This window comes from Ambystoma mexicanum, chromosome 12, assembly GCF_040938575.1.
Source record: "Ambystoma mexicanum isolate Mex_15411 chromosome 12, UKY_AmexF1_1, whole genome shotgun sequence".
Classification (NCBI taxonomy): domain Eukaryota; kingdom Metazoa; phylum Chordata; class Amphibia; order Caudata; family Ambystomatidae; genus Ambystoma; species Ambystoma mexicanum.
The window spans coordinates 936,594,824-936,617,012 of record NC_090936.1 but is presented as its reverse complement, the minus strand read 5'-3'; positions in this window follow the sequence as shown (position 1 = coordinate 936,617,012).

Sequence of the window (22,189 nt, the reverse complement as noted above, 5' to 3'; positions counted from 1 at the left end):
AATCAAATATAAGTGGCAATAGTAACACAATAAAGGATGCTACGACCACAGTGACCAATGAAAACAAAGGCGTCCCTGGAATAAATGCAAATATTCAACAACAGAAACAATCAGAAAAACTGGACGAAATGCAGAAGCTGTCTCTAAATGAACCAATAAATACATCAACTCTGCAGACAGTGAGAACAAAAAAATATTTTGGAGAAATGGAAGCAAACAAATCCACTGTACTTATGGCTCTGGAAAAAAGAAGGAAAACGAAAAAAAAGGTGTTATGAGTATAGAAGAGGATGAGAACAAAAAAACCATCTCAGACAATCGAGAAGATCTAGTTCTGCAATCACAAAGAACTAACGAAGATTTTCCACAGGAAATAAGTCTTGAGTTTGGACTCACAGCTTGAAGATGCCAGGACCAAACATAGTGGAAACTAAAGAAAAATATTCAGGAAGAGAACAAGCATCGTCACAAAATCATTGGCCAATTACAGACATCTGTGCAAACTTGCAAGCAGCAGTTGGCTTGATGATGACGAGAGCACTAGCACCATATTTGAAGCAATACGAGGCCCTTCATGAAAAATGTAGGGACCAGACAAACTTATTGGCTCAAATTCAATCCAAACTAACATATGTGGAAAATCAAATTGAGGCCGAAAAAGAAAGAAGAACCTGAGGAAAAGAGTCAGAAAATGTCCTATTCAAGACTCTAATTGATCTAATTGAGGAGGCTCAGGAAGACAAGAGAGCTTTCTTGCACTGCTTTAGTGATACTATCACTCTACTTAAATCGGAGAGCTACAAAGACTCTGTCCAATGCAAAAATAAAAGCACTTTAACAGAAAAAGCGGATATAGAGCCAAGGCCAAGTGAGGAGCAAAGAAAGGTAAATGTGACTGATGTTCGGAGTAGGAAAACCGAAATAGCCATTATAAGAACGCTAGAACAAATTGACAGTCAAGAACCGGTAACAGTCAATCAGAGAAAAGAAAAAAAACAGAGAGTTTCACTGACGAATGGCCAAACAGTTCAGGCTATTCACCATAACGATTGCCAAAATCAGATTAGTGGTATTTACCCACTATTTACCACTGAAAACCCAAATGAATTAAAAAGACTAGACAAGGCTGGAAAACCAAAGGAATCTTCAGAAAAACAACATAAAACACAAAAAGATTTTGCGGAAAGATCAAATAAAAAGCCCAAAAACTTGCCTAACCAGAAATGTGTGATAAATGAAGGAACACGGCAGTTTATCAGAGACTTAAAGCCCATAGGAAAAGAGATAATGAATCCTACTCAACAATTGCATGCAAACAAAAAAAAGGATGATACATCTCAAATAAAGAAATAAGAGCGAGAATACATCAAAGATGTGGAGCTAGAGAGTACATTAGAAAGCTCCATAAACGAGTCCTATAGTCAAGAATCTTTATTACTCCTATCAGTCTATGAGGATGAAAGTTCGCAAGAGTCAATAGAGGAGGGCGAAGAGACCATGAGTAAGAAAAATAAAGCTCTGGGATGTTTTGAACCTCCAGCACAGACTTTCCTCACTTTGCAAGAAAAAAGAATGCAGCTGGAGACAAAAAAGGACATGGAAAAAAAGCAACATTTGCTTAAAGCCATGTTTGAACAATCTAATCAAGATCGGGAAAGAAAGAGTACTCAAGAAATTAGGTGTGTGAGATCGAAAAAGACACATGAACGTGACGAGAAGAAAGATACAAGGAGTATTAAGAACAAGCCGGAATCTTTTGCTACTCAGAACAATACATACAAATTAAGAATTGAGAGAGTCCTAAGAGCAAATGATGGCTTGATCTTAAATAGATCAAACCTAATGAAGATCTTGCATAATGTGCCTCAATTGAGAGTTATTGAACCAAAAGACATTAGAATTGTGGAATTCCCGAACGAAGAAGATATGGACAGAATATGTATACCCCTAAACTCAAAGGCAGTTATGAACTCAATATGGTTAACAGCGAATGACCTCGAGTTTTGGGCTTTGACATTAAAACAGAATGTCTACAACAGAGCGAAAATGAAGTAAAAAAGAATACATTAAAGAAAAAAGCTCTGAAGAACCAAAGTATGTCTGTGGGGAGCAAAGTGAAGAGGAAGTGGATTACAAACCCATACGGTTTTCTCCAGCATTGTTACGGGGACCAAATGCTCTTCGCATGAAAATTAAAGGCAATGAGAAAGTGAACTTGGACCCTCAATCAAATAATGACCATGTAATACAAACTAAAATTGATATACAAAGATCATGGGGCTGGCTAGCGAAAAAAAACATTGGATACAAAAACAAATGAAAAATAATACTAGACCGAAGGCCAGGAGTCGAGAGGAATAACAAGCTTTGCATCCTGGAACACAAAAGGCTTTTACCATTTGATCGAAAAAATAAACAAAGAAATACTAACTGCAGAAATTATCTGCATTCAAGAGTGTTGGCTTCAAGAACAGCCTCACATACATGGAGCAACTTGTTTCTTGAATAAAGCTCTCAAAGGAAAAAAAGGCAGACCTTCTGCAGGCCTCTCAACCATTATAAAGAATACTTATGGTGGAAATGTAATATGTATGATTCAACCATCCTCTCTGATACAAATAATAATCCTGTAACAAGAAGTAAATGGAAAAGAGACACAAATGGAAAAAAACACATTAATCATCTTTAATCTGTACTGGAATGTAAAGGCCAAAGATGGCCAAACATTGCTGGAAACACTTACCATCCATATAGATCAATTGAGATCAGAATACGATAATCCGGCACTAATCTTGTGTGGCGACTTAAACATTTCCTGTGATAAAAATAAAAATACACAGGTAAACATGACTAGTCACAATCGTCAAAAACAATCCAGAGCGCAAAAATGGCAGATGGAAATGGAGAATCGTGATCTCTTGCAAGTAAATGGTAATGTACAAGGAGATCTAGAAGGAAAACCCACTTGGGCATCGCACAATTCAAGTGCAACTCTAGACTATTTCTTTGTTGATCGAGAAACTTTTGGCAGAATAACCTCTCTAAAAATTCTACCAACGAAAAGCAGTGATCACAAAATTTTAATTCTTACATGCTTAGACACAGTTACAGCTCATAAAAGGGATAAGGAACCAAGGAAAACTTGGTGAACTGAAGTTAGTGCAAATGAGGGTCGAAACAGACTGAGACTAACAACTAAAGTGACTCCAATGCTAACAAAATCGGTAAACAAATGGGTGACCACAACAGGAAAAGATGTCGAGTATTCAACTTGCCTCACAATTTTCAGAGTGGCCACTGAAACAAATAGAAGGAGCACAAAAACCAGGGCGCATCACTTCAATGCTGACATAGCGGAAAAAACGTGTCAGCTTGCTCGAGACTTAAGAGCCTTGAGAAAACAGAATATACCCTGTGATGATATGATAACAAAAAGAAAGGCACTAAAAAAAGGACATCGAAATTGGGTCAAATCCCATAGAGCGCTACTATTTCAAAAGGACTCTGAACATATGCTTATGGCGATCCGAAATAAAAACGCAAAATATCTATGGATCCTGCTAAATCAAAAAGGAAATCAACAAGGCGAAGAACAACCCTATACATGAAACAAAATGGGAACAATGTTTTCAAGCAAAATATAACTGTCAGCATTTAAAAGACCTCTTGACTCAAGTTATTAATAAGGAAAAGGGATGGGATATAAAATTCAAGAAAAGCGAAATCCTGTCATTAATTACAAAAGCAAGTAGATCCAGAGGCCCAGGGCCGGATGGCCTGATGAATGAAATACTAAAGCAGGCCCCAGAAGTATGGGCAAACATGTGCTTTGTACTCTTTACACGAATAGTAAAAATAGGACAGATACCAGAATCCTGGACAACATCGATTACTATTCCTATACATAAAAAAGGAGACAGAGCATGTCCTGAGAATTATCGTCCAATATCTCTGCTGGATGCTATAGGCAAACTCTTTGCTGGCATACTTTTAAAAAGACTAAAGGAATGGATACAAAGATCTGGCAATTACGATCACAAACAAGCGGGTTTTGTAGAAAAATGTAGATTGTAGTTTAAATCTTCTAATTCTCAACCTACTAAAGCAAAGACCATTCAAGAAAATCAAAAACTGTTTATTGCTTCAATAGACATGGCGGCAGCATTCGATAGAGTGGATCGACAAATTCTCTGGACTAAAATGACAGAAAAAGGCTGTCCGGTAGATCTGATAGAAGCCATCAAAGCTCTCCATACAAATACATCGATGCGAGTGAGAATGGACCAAAAGGGAAACCTAACGAAGGCAATTGCAACAAAGTGTGGGCTAAAACAAGGATGCCCGCTAGCGTCCATACTCTATAACTTCTATATCCTAGAAGTAAAAGACTGCTTGGAACCATCAAGAGCATGCTCGCCTAAAATAGGGGAAACAAAAATAGGTCATCTTCTATATGCAGATGACCTAATAGTGATGGATAAAACTCAAATTGGTCTACAGAAGAAACTGGAAGCTCTAAATATACATTTGAACGAAATTAAACAAGAAGAATCAACCCAACACTTAATTCTGTATTGCCTTGAACTCAGAACCGAAAGGGGATGTTTATTACAATCAATATTACCATCATTATGTGACTTAGATCCTGACTTAGGGGGTCAGCTTTGTATGACGAGCCAAATAGGAAAACCACCAAATGCCTGGGAATTGTCCGGGAATCAATGTTAAAGAGGTTGGAAGGGGACTAAGAACACTATAGATAAAGACTACTTAAACACATAGCCAAACCTGGATTGAAACTGATGTAGAATTAAGAAAGAAGAGAAAGGTTGGGTTTGGCTTGTGCATGTGGATGAGGGAAAATGTGTGTATAAGCAAAAGTTTGTATTTTTTTACTCTGAATGCTTTAAATAAAAAAAAATAATAAAAAAAGAAATGTAAAAGCAAAAGCAAATATCGAGGCTGAGTACCCCAAAAGGAAATACACCAAACACGGGTTTATAAAGATTCTCGGATCTTTATTCAAACAACTGTAAAGTTTACAAAGTATATCACGGCGAATACCAGCCCTGTCAGTGTGAGAACTGAGAGGTACTGGATGTCTAAACATTTGCATCTTTTATACAGTTTCCAATCATAATGTCCAACCCCTCTGCAGGTTAATAATTTCAGTCTAGGGTTTGTGCCGAGTTCACCTCTAATTTATCCAACTATATGCATGTGGATTATGTCCAGTTTGTACCACAACAATTCACAATGGCAACAGTGTATCTTCAATTTTAACATTTAAGCCTTAATAAACGTCCTATACAATGTAGTTAAACAAGTGTTCACGTTTAATATTTAAACAACATTGTGTTTTATGTATGTCCACGGGTCGGGCTTGTTGCCGTAGGTAATCCTCGCTCTACAGGTCAAACGTAGGACAAGGTCTCATTACATGGTCCTAACATTTGGCCTACGGGCAGTTTGGACATTAACTCTGCGCGAAGGTCATGAATGGCTAGGTTACAAGTGGGGAAACACTGTCCACTATTTTAGAACACAGAGTGACTTTGAAACAGGAATCAAAAGGCGGGTGTACCCAAAATGGCAGCTAGGTCGATCCAAGGTCAGAACCTTGCGACGCAGATTTCTTTGCAGAGCGGCTGGGCATAGGCCAATATATACAATAAAGGAGGTACAATATGATATCCGTTTAACAAACCCTCCTTTTGGCCTAAGCCAAGCGCTAAACTACTTCTAGTCACTTTACGAGTAACTCCACGTCTCAATGTCCATGCATCCTGAATCACTATCAGAGATATCAATTGCAAAGACGTCGGAAACTAAAATTTCCTTCAGCACGAATTTGTTAGATATTTTCTCTGGGGCGTACACCTTGTGCCCTAATGAACCCATCGCTTGTGCACAACATCCTCCTACCATCGAACACATACCAGGAAGACATTGTATACAACAGCAGAGAAACAGCAAAACACCTAAAATACTCAGCACGACCAAGAGCAGCTTCCAACACCAAGATCGCAAGAAGTCCCAGAAACAAGCGCTAGGATCCCAATTTCCCTCGGGAACATGCACTTCTGAACTAATGACGTGCAGATTTTGAATTGCTCTGAAAATCGTTGGGGAGGAATCTGGCATGAAAACGCAGCAAGCGGACCCCACTAATTTCCATACTCCACCACGTTCGGCCAGAATGACATCTAATGCCATCCGGTTCTGAAGTGCCACTAACCTTATTGCTTTCTGTTCTAACGTCATATTATAGAGTATGTCAGTGGTCCGGTTGATGGCCCTCTCGAGTGCTCTTGCTAATCTCCTGATATCTTCTGAGTTCAGTATTTGTCCCTAAAATGGCACAACGGATTTAGCTATATCGTCCAGAATTTGTGCTGAAGTATCCACATTCTCGTCTCGCCGTGGACGAGCCTTTGAAACTTCAATAGTGCTAACAATAAATATCCCGGGTAACAGAATCCCTAAATAACAAGTTTGCTGCCAATCCTTTGGTAACCATGGAAATGCTACATTACGGCAAACAAAGTAGACAGGTCCGCCTACATACAAAGGTATGTCCTCACTAACCAAATTTGCAACATTGGCGCAACCCTTAAAATCACCCATTGACTGAGTAGCATTCCTCTGTATGCAGAAAGAAACTGGATCGGGCTGTGGTTAACAGTATAAGAAGGAGGTGTGGCATCCCTATTGCCTATAGGAGCCATCTTAAAAGAGATCAAGGATTGAAAAGGACAGGACAGTCTGTCAGAAGGCCTAATAGAAGCAACAAATGGCTTGCTCCTATTCGCAAAGTGTGAGCATCCCAGGGGGGTTAGAACGCGTTTCTCAAAATCATTTAAGTTAGTTCCATCAAAATTCCCTGAGATGCTATCATTCCATCGGCCAAAGAATAGTGCTCTTAGAGAAGCATAACAAGCAGTTGTCAAAGGTAAAGGATGAATATACCAACCCAGCCCCTTATCCCTGTGTTGCGGTAAATGTGAACAAACCCAACAGTTGGACCTATTAAAAATGGTATGTGCAGCATTCATAATGAGTAGCAGAGTGTTGTCCTGGTACTCCGTCTGTGGTGAGAGTCTCTATGAGATAGTGTGTGCAGATGCACGAATGGAGTAGAAACAGTGGGTACATTTTCAGTGGGTAACACATTTTCAAGCGGCTGTATTTCTTCCAGATACCAGAATCCTAAGGCAATGACTACTGTAAAACCAGTTAACATTATCACTAAACAACAATACATTTTCGGGGCCCACACATTCGATTGTTCTTTTCCGTGGCTGGTCACACTATCTCTTATCTGTTCCGTACGAGCGGTTGCAAACATTGTACTCTTCAAACGGTTTGCACCAAAGTTAATTTGCTGGCGACCTCCAGGCCGAGCGTCTTCTAAGTCCTTTCACAAACCCTAGCCAACAGAATCCCCTTGTGTACAAATGATCGGGCCAAAAAGACAAGCCCTTTGCTGATTTTCTCGTTGGCACAGCCGAACCGTGCAGTAGGTCTATTTCCTCGGATGCAGATCGTACCTTGTGACTCCTGGTACTGAGTGATCTGTGAACAACGTGTCGTCACTTCCCGTTGGAAGCGACGAATCCAAAACAGGATCTGATGCAAGATCTGGAATAAATTCAAAAGATGGAATTGTTGGAGAGTGTGGAGGTGAAATCGCTGTTTCCCCCAGACCCCATGGGCTCAGGGAGAGTCTCTGATGCACTCTCGATGCTGTTTACTGCTTCGTGATAGTTGGTTGCAGTACTGATGAGGGGTTCTGTATCTTCTGTAGCGAGTGACACGGGCACAGAATTCTCTTGATGTGGGACGCGTGGATCCAGTTCTTCTTGTCTGCTACCCACACCACCGTCTGTGTGACCAGGAGGACCTGGTGGGGGCCCCTCCAACGAGGTACGAGGCAGGAAGATCGCTCAAATGCTTTTGTGCGGACCCAGTCTCCCGGCCGTATGCTGTGACTGGGGCTCTCGTACCTAACAGGTAAAGCCTCACGCACATGGTGATAAATCAAATACAGATTTTTAGTTAACTGGCCACAGTAGTCAGAAAGAAGTAGATTTTTGACATCTTGTAAAGAACGGGGCTTTGGGAGATTCCAAATGTTAGCTGGCCTACCCATGACCAACTCAAAGGGAGAGAGCCCAGTCTTAGTTTGAGGGGTCATCCTCATGGACAATGATACGATCGGTAAGGTGTCCGGCCATTTTAGTTTGGTGCCGGCACACGTCTTAGCGAGTTTGTTCTTAATGATGCCGTTGTGTCTCTCTACTAGTCCAGCACTCTGTGCATGTCTGGCCAAATGGAACCGTTTATCGATCTGTAATCCCGCACATATCTGCAGAATTACAGCAGCAATAAAATGTGGACCATTGTCTGACCAGATGACTCTTGGCAGACCAAATCTTGGAAAATATTCCTTCAGCATGGTCTTTGCCGTGGTCATAGCGGTGGCATCTTTGACGGAAAAAGCTTTAACCCATTTGCTAAAAGCACAAATGACGACCAATACATATTTAAAATTGTTACAACACTCCTTTTCTATGAAGTCAAAATGGATTACTTCAAAGGGGACAGAAGGTGGACCAAAACTACCCCTAAGAGTTGATGTGCCCTTTCCCACATTGTGGTGTAAACAAATCATACACCCCTGAATGAAGTGTACTTAGGGATTTTGTCATTTACCCACAATTTTTGCAACATTTTGGCGACCTTACGAGCACAAATATGGGTTGGACCGTGAGCCATAACAACCATCATTATATTATACGCTTCGGGCAATAACCATCTCCCTTCAACTTTGTTCACCCAACACCCGTCATCATCCAATTTCGCTAAACCCTCAGCCCACTTCTTAGATTCCTCTAACGTGGCATCAGCTTGATTGTTCTTTATGGAATCAATACCCTTATCCAAAGTACAGGCATTTGTGGCTTCCCTTGAAGTATACATTTCTGAAGAGAGATCAGTGGCAGTCTGTTTGGCTATCTGGTCAGCTAAGGCGTTCCCCTTTCCTACATTATCTACAATCCTCTGATGTGCTGCGCATTTTATAATTGCTAGCTGAGTAGGGAGCGCAAGCACTGAAAGTAACCGTACTATCAAGGAGCCGTGTTGAATTTTTGTGCCATGTGAGGTCAAGAAACCTCTTTCTGCCCAAAGTCTGCCAAAGTTGTGAACCACCCCAAAGGCATACTGACTGTCAGTATATATGTTTACGATAAGCCCTTTGGAAAGTTCACAAGCTCGGGTCAATGCTATAATCTCTGCAGCCTGCGCAGAGTTATGCGTGATGCTTTTGGGCTCCAATACCGTGCTCAATGTGGTGATTGCATAAGCAGCTGTGGATGTACCATCTGGGAGTTTGAAACAGGAGCCATCACAAAACAGCTCCCCTTGCGGTTTGTTCAAAGGAATGTCTCTTAGATTGATTCTGCCTTTGGTCTCTTGTTCTGTAGTGTAAAGGCAGTCATGTAACTCTTTGTCACTGCAAGCAGCACCTTGCGAGAAAGGTAAAGGTTCCGCCGGATTAAGAACACAACACCTCTTGATTTGGATGTGCGCTGCAAACAAGATTAATTCGTATCTCGTTAATCGTGCAGAGGTAAGGTGTTGCGTTTGTGTTCTGTTTAATAGAACATCTACAGAGTGAGGTACCATCAGGGTTAAAGCATGGCCTAGTACCATTCCCTCACTCTGTTTTACGGACGCAGCAGCAGCAGCGATAGCTCTCAAACATCTTGGCAAAGCGCATGGAACAGGATCAAGGGCGGAAGAAAAGTAGCCGTACGGCCTATTCTTCCCTCCATGTTCCTGCGTTAATACAGCCAAAGCACATCCATCACATTCATGCACATACAACACAAAGGCCTTTTCATAGTTTGATGTGCCCAAAACTGGTGCTGAGCACAATGCAGTCTTCAGCAGATCAAATGATTGCTGGTGTTACGAGTTCCACGGTAATGGCGAAGACATGCCCTTCTTTGTCAGTGCCAACATTGGTTTAATCACTAAGGAGAAATTCGGGATCTACTGCCTACAGTAAGAAGCCATTCCTATAAAGGCTCTGCCTTCCTCCTGTGTATTTGGGACAGACATGCTAGAAATGATTTGTATCCGTTCAGGCGTCAACCTTCTTCCCTCCTTTGACAGTATTGAAATTATTTAAGCAAAGCTTTACGTCCATGTTGTGATAAGTGAATAAGCAACAATACAGAGCCCTCCTTACAAGCGCTCTCTGAGTCAGCAGCTAAGAGAAGATCGTCTACATACTGAAGCAATGTACAAGTAGAGGGCAACTCATGTATGTCGAGCTGCTCTTTCAAAGCCCTGCTATAGATGCTAGGACTTTCCGTGTAACCTTGCGGTGCACGGGTAAAGGTAACGAGTGTCCCCCTAAGGTGAACGCAAAGAAGTATCTACTATTCTTATGTATATGGATACTAAAGAAAGCATTCTTTAGATCCACAACACTAAAGTGAGTAACTGAAGCCGGAATCATGGTCAATATTGTTGTCACATCAGGCACAATGGGAAATTGTGGAGCAGTGATCTTATTAATGGCACTTAGATCAATAATAAAAGGGAAGGGAATCGCATTATCGCCTTTTTTATACATGGCCAAAATCGGACTATTGCACAAACTACCTGCAATTTCCTCAATAACCCCTCGATGCACAAAATCAGAGACGATGCATTTCAAAGCTTGCTCACCGTCGACCGAGATCTTATACTGGGGAATACGTGGCAACTTTACTCCATGTTTCAGAATAATCTTAACGGGCTCAATTTGCAAAACACTGACATCATTGTCATCGACTGCCCACAAACACTCCGGAACATTACTAAATTCCGGCGGCAAAGGTCTGGTTAAGAATTGGGAGACAAAAGTTGCGGCGGTGAAATCGTCAAACGCACTCCATCAGAAGAACAATGAATTACCGCATTTAATTCTTGCAACAGATTCAACCCCAACAAATTCTATCCACAATTCCTGGTCAAAAGGAATGGACAGTGGTCCTTGAATGGACCCAAAGTAATAGGTACCGGCGAAGAAACCGGACAGACGACTAGTGTGCCAGAAAACCCTACAGAAAAATAGGTATGCCCTGACAGTGAAATGTTTGGAACCCGTGAATGATCAATGGAACACTTCTGTGCCCCTGTATCTATCAAGAATAGATGTTTCCTATTTCCCACTATCATTTCAATGTAGGGACCTTTATGATTAACGGGAATAGGCGTTGGTTCCAAACCTTGCTTCGGGCAATCCTAGCGAAACAGAATTGAAAGGAATTCTTCAGAGAGGTATTGTCCACACTTGGTGCCTGATTGTCCTGCGAAAAAAGGTTGCTGTGAATCCTGTGAAAACTGACTTCTGCCAGGACCCCCTGACCCTGAGCGACCTCTGGATCGTCTACCCATATTCCCAAATGCATTCCTCCTCTGCTGGATCGGGCATTGTGCATGCCAATGACCCTCTTGTCTGCAATAAGCACACTGGTTAGTGTTTACAGGACCCAATGGCGCATTTCCCTGTGGAACGTACTGACCTCTAAATTGGGAAGTACCCCCTCTAGGGCCTCTAACAATTTGTTGCAATAGTACTTTTGTCTTTAAGTCATGTTTTCTTTTTTTGACTCTTTCTTTTTCATTATTGACACAATTCTCATAGTACTGAGCCATGTGCAGTACTTATGACTCAATGACTTTGCTTGCCAAGCGCTCTCGGAAGACATCATTTGTGACTGGATGTCAGGCAGCAATCCACACACATATTTATCCACGAATAGTCGTTTCCCAGATTCTGTGCTTAAGTCTTGTCCACTGTAATCCAAAAATACTTGTTTGAACCGGTTAAAGAACTCTGTGGCACCCTCGGATTTTCCTTGGACACAGGCTGCAAGCTTGTCCCAAATAATCCTTCTTTCAGGAATTATAGTTTTCAACTTTGTAACTATTCTATCAGGCACAGTTAGTATTACCTGTGGAAGTCTCTCACCAGCTGTCCTTTCTCTATCGAGTCTAGCCATAGTATCCCATGAATCTCCTAACCCTGGTACATCATCTACAGTCCTAATCTGCTTCCATAAATCAACAGGCAGGCGTAGAGGAAATAACAAATCAATATCACTTAAGGTGAATACTGATGACTGCAAAACAGACTCTATTTCTTTATAGAACCCTGTCTGATTCTTCCTAATATCAGGAATAGATTGTTTAATGGTGTTCACTTCCTGTCGCGAGAACGGGACGTGAACGAACTGCGACACATAATGTGCAGGAATTTCTTGAGCAGCAGTACCTGCTGCAGCATTAGCTGGAATCTCTTCTTTTGGGACAAAAGTCGGAGGAACCTCTCTCATTGGCAACTGAGAAATAGGCAACTCCGAACGCTTACTAAGCAACAGAGCTAAATTGAGCGCAAAAGCAGCCGTAGAAGTGTCAAATGAAAAAGCCCTCTTATAAATACCCAATAACTCTGCGGGACAACAAATCTTTCTTTTTACGCACTTATCCTGCAGGTACTCTACCATCACCTGTATTACTTTCCTCTGCATTTCTGGCGTATACTGACTATACGTGTCATATACTTCAACGGACGTTATCGACATATCTGTGATCCACCTAATCGCATCATTCGTACAAATTCGTGTTTCCTCGTTTATCGATTTTCGACGAGTGAAAAACTGTTTCTGCACGAACATGTTTGAACTATCACCATCTTCATTTTGATTCTTCACCCTTTCCAACTCCTTTCTATACTCAAAAACCCTCTTTACATGCTCTTGTACTTTCTCCGCAGTATCTCTAGAGAATGCTAAAGTATTGAGATCCCTTAACCCTTGTGGGAGATCTATATCATTTAGCCTATTCCACATAACACATAAATGAATTCCTAATCCTTCAATAAAAACATTTTTCTCAGGAAAATTGTCCAAATTACAGAGTGTGGCAAGAGCATCATCTTGTTCGTCCCCCTCCATGGAACGTTTAGCCCATTCAATTCACGCTTTTTATCTGAAGACACAGTATTACGAGTTACAACCCTTGATCCCGCTCCCCGATCCACTACAAGCGGTGTAGAAACACCTGGAAGAGGGAGAGTAGGCAATTTTTGAACATTTGGAAACAAAGGTACTATCACTGGTGTGGCAGGCGAGCCCACCGGACCCGTAACAGGAGGCAAAGGTGGAGGAGCAGGTGGAGGAGCGGCGACAAGAGGAGGAACAACGGGAGGAAGAAGAGGAACATTAAGAGGAGCAATAAGAGGAGCAGGAGGGGCTACAAGAGGAGGAATAACAGCAGGAAGAGGAACATACGGAGGTGGCGCAGTGGCACCAGGCCTACGTTCATTCATAAGTTTGTCAATAAGTTCATCAGATACATGAAAGTCTTTGGAAGGATACATTTTCTGGATATGAAGCGAGAAAGCCCTATCCATATTCCTAACTGACTCAGACTGTTTATTCTGGTCATATAACAACGCTTTTTTGGCGTTCATCATATGACAGCGCGCATGCTTTCATCTACTCTTAAACTGCTGCATAGCTTCTTTCTTCCAATTCTGTAATATATCGAATGCTGCAGGTCTAGCCTTTTTCTTCAATAATATGTATTCTAAGTATTCAATACGAGGAAATTCAAAACTACCATTGATTGGCCACTGAAGTTCGGGAGCATGTCTAGTTTGTATGTGCCAAATATCATTAAATACTATACTACCAATGCCGTGCTTACAGTACATAGTACAAACCGGTGACCCCTCCATTGGCACCAGTCGGCCAAATTCCAAAGATTTTCTGTCACTGCGGAATAACGCCTGGAAGCATGCACACAATTTCCCAGGCATATCAGAATACTGGTGTTACCTGGTCAATAATTGTACTCGCGAGTGCAATACACCAAAACAAATGATCAGGATACTTAAAAATCGGGTCACGACTCACCTGATCAAATCCTAAGGAGGTCCGATCGTATTGCAAAAAGGTTCTATCCAAGGTCCCACGTGGTTGGTGATTTCGGCAAATCTGCCCGCCTGGATATATGGACCCTCGTCAAGATGCCGACTCGGGCCGCGTGCTCATCGTTCAGGGATCAGGACGTGCAGCGCTGCTGAGGTGTTGAGTCTCATCCAAGAAAGGGGGCCCCTTTTACACTGTCCGATCCCGGTCCGATAGCCACATCAACCTTCGACGAGCTGGCATCAATCTTGAGGGTCCCTATTCCGGCGCCATCTGTAAAAGCAAAAGAAAATATCGAGGCTGAGTACCCCAAAAGGAAATACACCAAACATGGGTTTATAAAGATTCTCGGATCTTTATTCAAACAACTGTACAGTTTACAAAGAAACAAAGTATCAGATAGCTATCTGGCCCTCAGTACATCACAGTGAATACCAGCCCTGTCGGTGTGAGAAGTGAGAGGTACTGGACGTCTAAACATTTGCATCTTTTATACAGTTTCCAATCGTAATGTCCAACCACTCTGCAGGTTAATAATTTCAGTCTAGGGTTCGTGGCGAGTTCACCTCTAATTTATCCAACTATATGCATGTGGATTATGTCCAGTTTGTACCACAACAAATGACAATGGCAACAGTGTATCTTCGATTTTAACATTAAGCCTTAATACACGTCCTATACAATGTAGTTCAACAAGTGTTCACGTTTAATATTTAAACAACATTGTGTTTGATTTATGTCAGCGGATCGGGCTTGTTGCCGCAGGTAATCCTCGATCTACAGGTCAAACGTAGGAAAAGGTCTCATTACATGGTCCTAACATTTGGCCTACAGGCAGTTTGGACATTAACTCTGCGCGAAGGTCAGGACGGCTAGGTTACAAGCGGGAAAACAATGTCCACCATTTTAGAACACAGAGTGACTTTGAAACAGGAATCAAAATGGCAGGTGTACCCAAAATGGCGGCTAGGTTGATCTAAGGTCAGAACCTTATACCACATAGCCCAAAACTTCACATACAAAAATAATATAAAACCTGATTAAAAAAAAGGTAGATGTAGAGTGATAAATTGTGAAGGAAACTTACCAAACGAAGCTGAATTAATCATATCAAATTGTCATTAAAAACTCCTCAAAATAAAGAACTATATTGCATGTCTCTGCTACAACTTTGTAAACCATGGAGAAAAGAAAAAGAGATACTAGAAAACTGTGACTCCTATGAAGACGCTTTCCAAGACGCTTTCCAAGCAAATGAAAGCACTATCACTGATGTAAACTTTAAACAGTACAAAAGAAGAAGAACTCTAGGCCCAACTAGATAAGGACACTCCCAACAGTAATCAACCTTCTGTAACAGGAAGCCAAGAACCACTGGGACAGCGACTAATAGCAAATGAGGCAGAATTAGCTATGACAGAAGTAGAGAACACCATGTGTCACTATGAAGAAAATACAGAAGACTTAACTGTACTACAATCAAAATTGAACAAAGAGTAGCGTACCATTTTCAAGAAGTAACAAAACAAATTGCACATGATGTATAACATGAAAATACAGAATGTACCTGCCAAAACTACAAACCTATACTGCTATACGTCAGTGATGAAGCTGGCTCAGGCAAAACATTCTTAATCAAAATCATCAGCAAGTTCCTTCAACAATTGACAAACAACAAACTGTCAGCTGTTGTAACTGCCCCCACAGGTTTAGCTGCCTACAACATAGGCAGTGTCACTTTACACTGATTACTTCTGCTTCCAGTAGAGCATAAAAATAAATTAGACTATTACAAACTTTCTGCAGAAGCGACAATGGAATTAAGCAGAGTATTAAAACAAATGAAAATGCTACTAATAGATGAAGTGATCATGGTCTCCAACCTAATGTTGGCTTTGATTCACCTCAGATTCACCTCAGATTGCAGTACTTAAAACAAACTATAAAGAGCTCTTTGAGGAAAACACATTATTGTTTTCAGAGATCTTCTTCAATTGACACCAGTGAAAGGTGAACCTATTTTTAAAACCTTAGGACACAAACTCTGCCGTAAAACTGTTGGCAGCATAGGAAATGTCAACCTTTGGCAACATTTCCAATACAGAGAATTAACAGAAAACATGCACCAATCTGAAGACCTCACTTACACCAACATTTTAAAAAGTATTAGAGTTGGTTTACTATCTCAAGAAGCACAAGCAATATTAAAAACCCGGCACATCCATGCACTTTATGGCCATAACTCATGTGCTACTGATGTCATAGAACAATTAGCATACAAAAATGTCAATTGTATGTCCTTAATGCCAACTCTTGCAAGGTGTTCTAAATTCAATGAAACAATGTTGAAAAAAGAAATACAACCAATAATTGAAATTTGCTCCACAGACAAACTGGACGTACATGGTATGACACTACCCATTTGTCAGCAAGCCACAACAAGACCTTAGAAAATTCTGTCTCCAACACAGCTGGTTTGGAGAAAATATTAAAATTATCCTTAAACTGTAGAGTAATGCTTAAACGTAACCTTGACGTGGAGCAAGGACTAGTTAATGGATCACTGGGTACAGTTGTTGGCTTTCAAACATACCCACGTGACAACATTCAGTTTGTCAGTATTCTATCTGACAAACTTTCAGAAGTAAAAAGGATAGGGCGCTCAACAGCTCGATTCCTTCTTTTCAAAGACATGTATGTATGCTGAGAACTATTTTCTCTAACTCTAGCATACGCAGTCACCATTCACAAATCACAAGGTTTTACCCTAGATAAAGCATTGATAGATATTGGGAACACAGTCTTTAAAGAAGGCATGAGCTACGTAGCACTATCACTCTTACGTACACTTGACGGTCTATTTCTAATAAACTTTGATGCAAGGAAAGTCAACGCTGATATTCCTTGCATTTAAGAATACAATAGACTACATTCACTATACACCCCCCATCTAAAAACATATCATGTTTCACAAAAAGGAAAACGCTGTAAAAGAAAAGTAATTCAAACAGAAATGCAACAGGACCTCACTGCAAATCCCCCAAAGAGAGTAAAAGAAGCTAGTACTTCATCAATTACCACAACCAAAGAAGAATCTATTGCTCAAAGTAACTCAGGTACTTCTTCAAAGAAGCAACACACACTCTGAAAAAATGACTTGGACACAAAACTATCTGGTCCATTCAAATTTTCTAATATAACTAGTGTAAATTGCTATGCAAATGTAGCAATCAATATTCTATTTCAATTGCCACCAATTGTTGACAACATTTACTTACACAGTACAGACCAATTGTGTTTGCAAATGTTAGTCCTTCATAGAAACGCAACAAACAATCCTGACAACACTTATAGTGTTCATGGAATAAGACAAGAATTGGACTACTGTGTTGGAATGGTGAAATTCACTATAAACTCACATGAAGATCCACAATAATTTGTAATGTACTTACTACAAGTACTGGAAAACAAAAACATACCTATAAATGAAATCTTCCAGATTTCATACATGTGGAAACATACATGCATTCTCTGCAACAATGTGGAACAGGAACAAATCCCTAATGAGCGCTTTGTGTATGTATCCATACCTAATTGTGAATCCATTCCATTTCAGCAACTTGTACAAAATGCACACCATGGTAGATTATGTACTACCTGCAATTCAGATAATCGCCCCACCTTACTAATACAAACACATAGTAAATACGTAATACTAATGCTTCTACGTTACAATGCAGATGGTACCAAAAGCAACTGCAAGCTGACTGGATTCACACATGGTCAAGTATCACTTGGTAAGAAAACCTTCGCAACAATAGGTATAATCTACCACTCAGGAGCGACAACCAATGCAGGTCACTACACTGCATATATAAAAAAGAAATGTGGATGGTTCGAATGTAATAATAGTACCATTACTCTAAAGCAGAGATTACCAGCAAATCTTACAAACACTTATTTAATCTTCCTAAAACCAAAATTTAATAACTAATCTCTACTTAAACATTAACAAAACTTCAATTAGAAAACTATAAACAGTTAGAATACGCCAACAGGTATCTAACTGATCCAAGATTTTTCAACAACCAACCAAATAAATCAATACCACTAATAACTAATCTGTGCATAAACATTAATAAAACTTCAAATAAAAAACTATAAACAATTACAATACGCCGACAGGTATCTAACTGCCCCAAGAATTTGCAACAACCAAACAGATAAATCAATAACACTGAAAAATAACAAGAAATAAACAGTTAGAATACGCCAACAGGTATCTAACTGGCCCAAGATTCTATAACAACCAAACAGATAAATCAATACCACTAAATCATAACAAGAAATAAACAGTTAGAATACGCCAACAGGTATCTAACCGCTCCAAATCTCTGCAACAACCCAACAGATAGATCAGCAACTTGAGAATATAAATAAAAAACTATAACCAGTTAAAATTCAACAACAGGGATGTAACAATCTGCAACAAGCCAACAGATCAAACATTAGCCAGAAACAACAAGTGACCACTGAAAACAAACAAACAAATAGACTGTAGCATAACAAAGCAAAGTTTTCTTTAATCCAACATGGATTTATTTTCCCACAGACCCAATGATTTAAAAAACAAACACAGAAATTGAGCAAATTGCACAGTACACTGGTTTGTAAACTACTAAACTCGAAAACTCGAAAAAAAGCTGAAATGTCTATTTTGCAAAGTAATAAGTCTTTATAAAAGACCTACACTAACATGATATTTTCTTTTATCACAGAAATTGAAAAAGAATATCTGTTCCTGTTACCCAACTCATGAAAAAAATATATCCAATCACAAAAAATCAAACAGTAAGTATATTCTAATAGAAGGCCTACATACTGCTGCATAACAGAACCATTGAAGCAAACATCTAACCATACACTACAATACAAAATGTTTACTTCCATGGATATGTTATACTACAGTGCTTGTTACCAAACTCTACAATCTTAATGACATGACGTAGCCGAAACTTCACGTACAAACTATACAAATCAGATAGTACACAAACTGTAGATTTGCAAATATTTGATAGATATTCGATTCTATGGGTTGATCTATGGGTGTGATATGCTGTGGTGGTTGTGGCCAGGGCCTAGAGTCTTGGGTGCATGGCCTACGGCCTTCGGACAAGCACCCAAGACTCTAGGCCCTTGCCACAACCACCGCAGAATATCACACCCATAGATCACACCCATAGAATCAAACATTTTAACTGTGCCATATGGGCATTTTTATGTCCGTGGATACCGCGCGTGTCCTTAGAACAGTTTCAACTTGCCTGCGGACAGCACGGACGGGAATAGTATCCTTAGGCTACCCCTCATTTTGACTAATTACGGACATCCCGGACAGCGCGGGCATGGCGAATACATCAGGGCCACCTGCTACCTAAACAAATACAATATTTGACCCATATCTTACTCCCCAAACCTCCCCAAGCACTCTTGCAAACCAAAACACTCCCCAAAATTGCATTTTGCCTCTGTTTGCCGCCGGCGTGTCGGGGGATCCTAGATGGCGGGTGCATCGGAACAACCTGGCGCACTTCACGCTCTTCACCATCCAATCAGCGAACATGTCACATGTCCGCAGACATGACGCGAGCCGATTAGCCAATCAGTGTCCTGTCTGTGGACATAGATATCACTAATTTATTTAGACCTACTTTTTGATTCTTTTAAAGCACGCTTTCGGGACCAAGCCACTGCTCCTGCCGCAAATTTGGTGAAAATCCGTCCAGCGGTTTGGGCTGTAGGCGTGTGCAAAGTTTTTTCCCCATTCAGTCTATGGGAAAAAAATAAATTTTGGGACCCCCCTATAACTTTGCGCCCCCCTGGACCAAACCTCACCAAACTTTGTTGCAGGGACGTTAAGGTGAGAACTTAATGCAACAAAAACCCTGAAATTCAGCTAAAGACACCTTAACTTCAAGCCCCTTTTTGCGCAGCCTTTGACCACAATGATGACATCACGGATTATATTACTGATGACATCACTAATTAAATAATAACTGGCACTAAGCATGGCCTTCAGCCATGCTCAGTGTGCATGGCCAAATATATTTTAACACATGAATGTGTGCTAGTCATGGTCTTCAGTTATGGTCAGTGGTCACAACCCTCACCCATGTGCACTTAATATTTTAAAACACTAACAGGCTACCAATCATAGATTTTGACCTTTATCAGTGGTCACAGCTTTCAACCATGTCCACTGTATATTATATACACTGATCAGGCACCAGCCATGGACATTAGCACAATAATGGGCAGTGGCCACAAACTTTAGATGTGCCGACTGTATATTCTAACATATTAATGGGCACTAGCTATGGCCTTTAGCCATGGCCACTGACTACAGCTTTCAAAGTTGTCCACTTTATATAAACAGTGATGGGTTACTAGGCATGGCTTTTAAACATGCACATTGGTATTATTGAACACTAACCGACCACTAGCTATAGACTTTGGTGCTGGCCAGTGACACCAGCCTTTGTCATGACCAATCCACGGCCTAAATTGTTATTAAGGTAATCAATGTTTTCATGAGCTAACTCATAAATGCTGCTACGTCTAATTCCATTATTGACGTAATCAGTTATATACAATGTAATTAGTGTTGTCACCAGTTATGCAATCTGTATGTCAACATTGTGGTCATAGGCTGCGCAACAGGGGGCTCAAAGTTTAAGTGGCTTTCAGCTGAATTTCACAGGTTTATTTCTCACCTTAACTTCTTTGCAACTGAAGTTGTTTACTGAAATTTCAAAGGGTTTGTTACAATGTATTGCTCACCTTATCATCCCTGCAACTAAAGGTGTTTCCTTAAATTTCAAGGGTTTCATTATTCCATACATTTTTAGAATGCTTCCTGACCACTAGCATGTTCTTTGGCCGTGCCCCCTGTCTATTTTAAAATGTTACCAGACAACTAGCCATGGCCTTGGGCCATGGCTGGTGGGCACAGCCGAACATTACCAAACCACTAGCAATGGCTTTTGGCCATGGCCAGTGGGCATGGCCACTCTATATTTTAAGACACTTGCAACCCATCGCTCAAAGATGTTCATGAATCACAAACTGATTTTGTCCTGTTTTTGACAGAAGTATTGTTATGTATAAAAGATTGCAGGCTTTGAGAACTCCCAATGTTTTTAGGTGATGCGCAGTTAGATTATATTATTTGCCATTAACCACACACTTTGGTTAAGCAGCGTGTGCCAAGCCCCTCGTTTTATGGCTGGTCTCCTAGTGACTGTTGTGATACATCACACAACCCCAACTAACCACATTTAAGCATCACAGAAACTGGAAAAAAATGACTGACTGCAAAAATAACATATGCCCAGGTACTTTCTGCTGCCATAGCGAAAATCAAAATCTGGCACCCATGAATATACGCACACAAAGTGAATAAATATCTAAAAGTGAAATATATAAATGTAGTTCATTTGACATTCCTCTTAGAAGAAAGTGCGCAAGACCAAATAGCATTGGAATTTTAAAAAAGTAACACCAGAAAAATATCCTGAGAGAGGAAATGTTCCACTAAATATGCTGGCAAAGTATAAAGGTGCTCACCTTTTAAATCCAGCAATCTGTCGTGAAATATATCCTGGTAAACAAAATCCCAATGCGAATCAAGTGCTTGGGGTCTTGTGGTCTTGTGGGTAAGTGTCTGCACTGGGAACATGACAACCTGAGTAAAACCCTGGTAGCCAAATACTTGAGCAAGCATGCCAACCTAAAAAAAAAAAACAAGTGGTTGCTTCCATCCTCTGGGAAAAAGTTACATTGTTCACCCACATGTGTCCTTTACAGGTGCCCTGAAAAGCAGCCACAATCAAGGGAAAATAACTGCACCAGTGTTCAGGTGTGCAAACTCTATTGCCATATCATGGGAAAATACTCATGACTTCCTTCCCCTGGCATCATTTCTCCTCCCCCTACCCCTTGTCTGGCTTTTAACAATACTTGTATACTATAATATAAAGCTAACTTGAAAGGAACACATACCATAGTGTCACTCAAATATATACATCCTTATAGAACTATGTTAGGGAGAAAGTGTACAGTTGTGGCATTATTCCCCCCATCTTGACTGTGAGAATGCAAATACTAGAATGCAATTCAGCAACAGGCAAAAATTG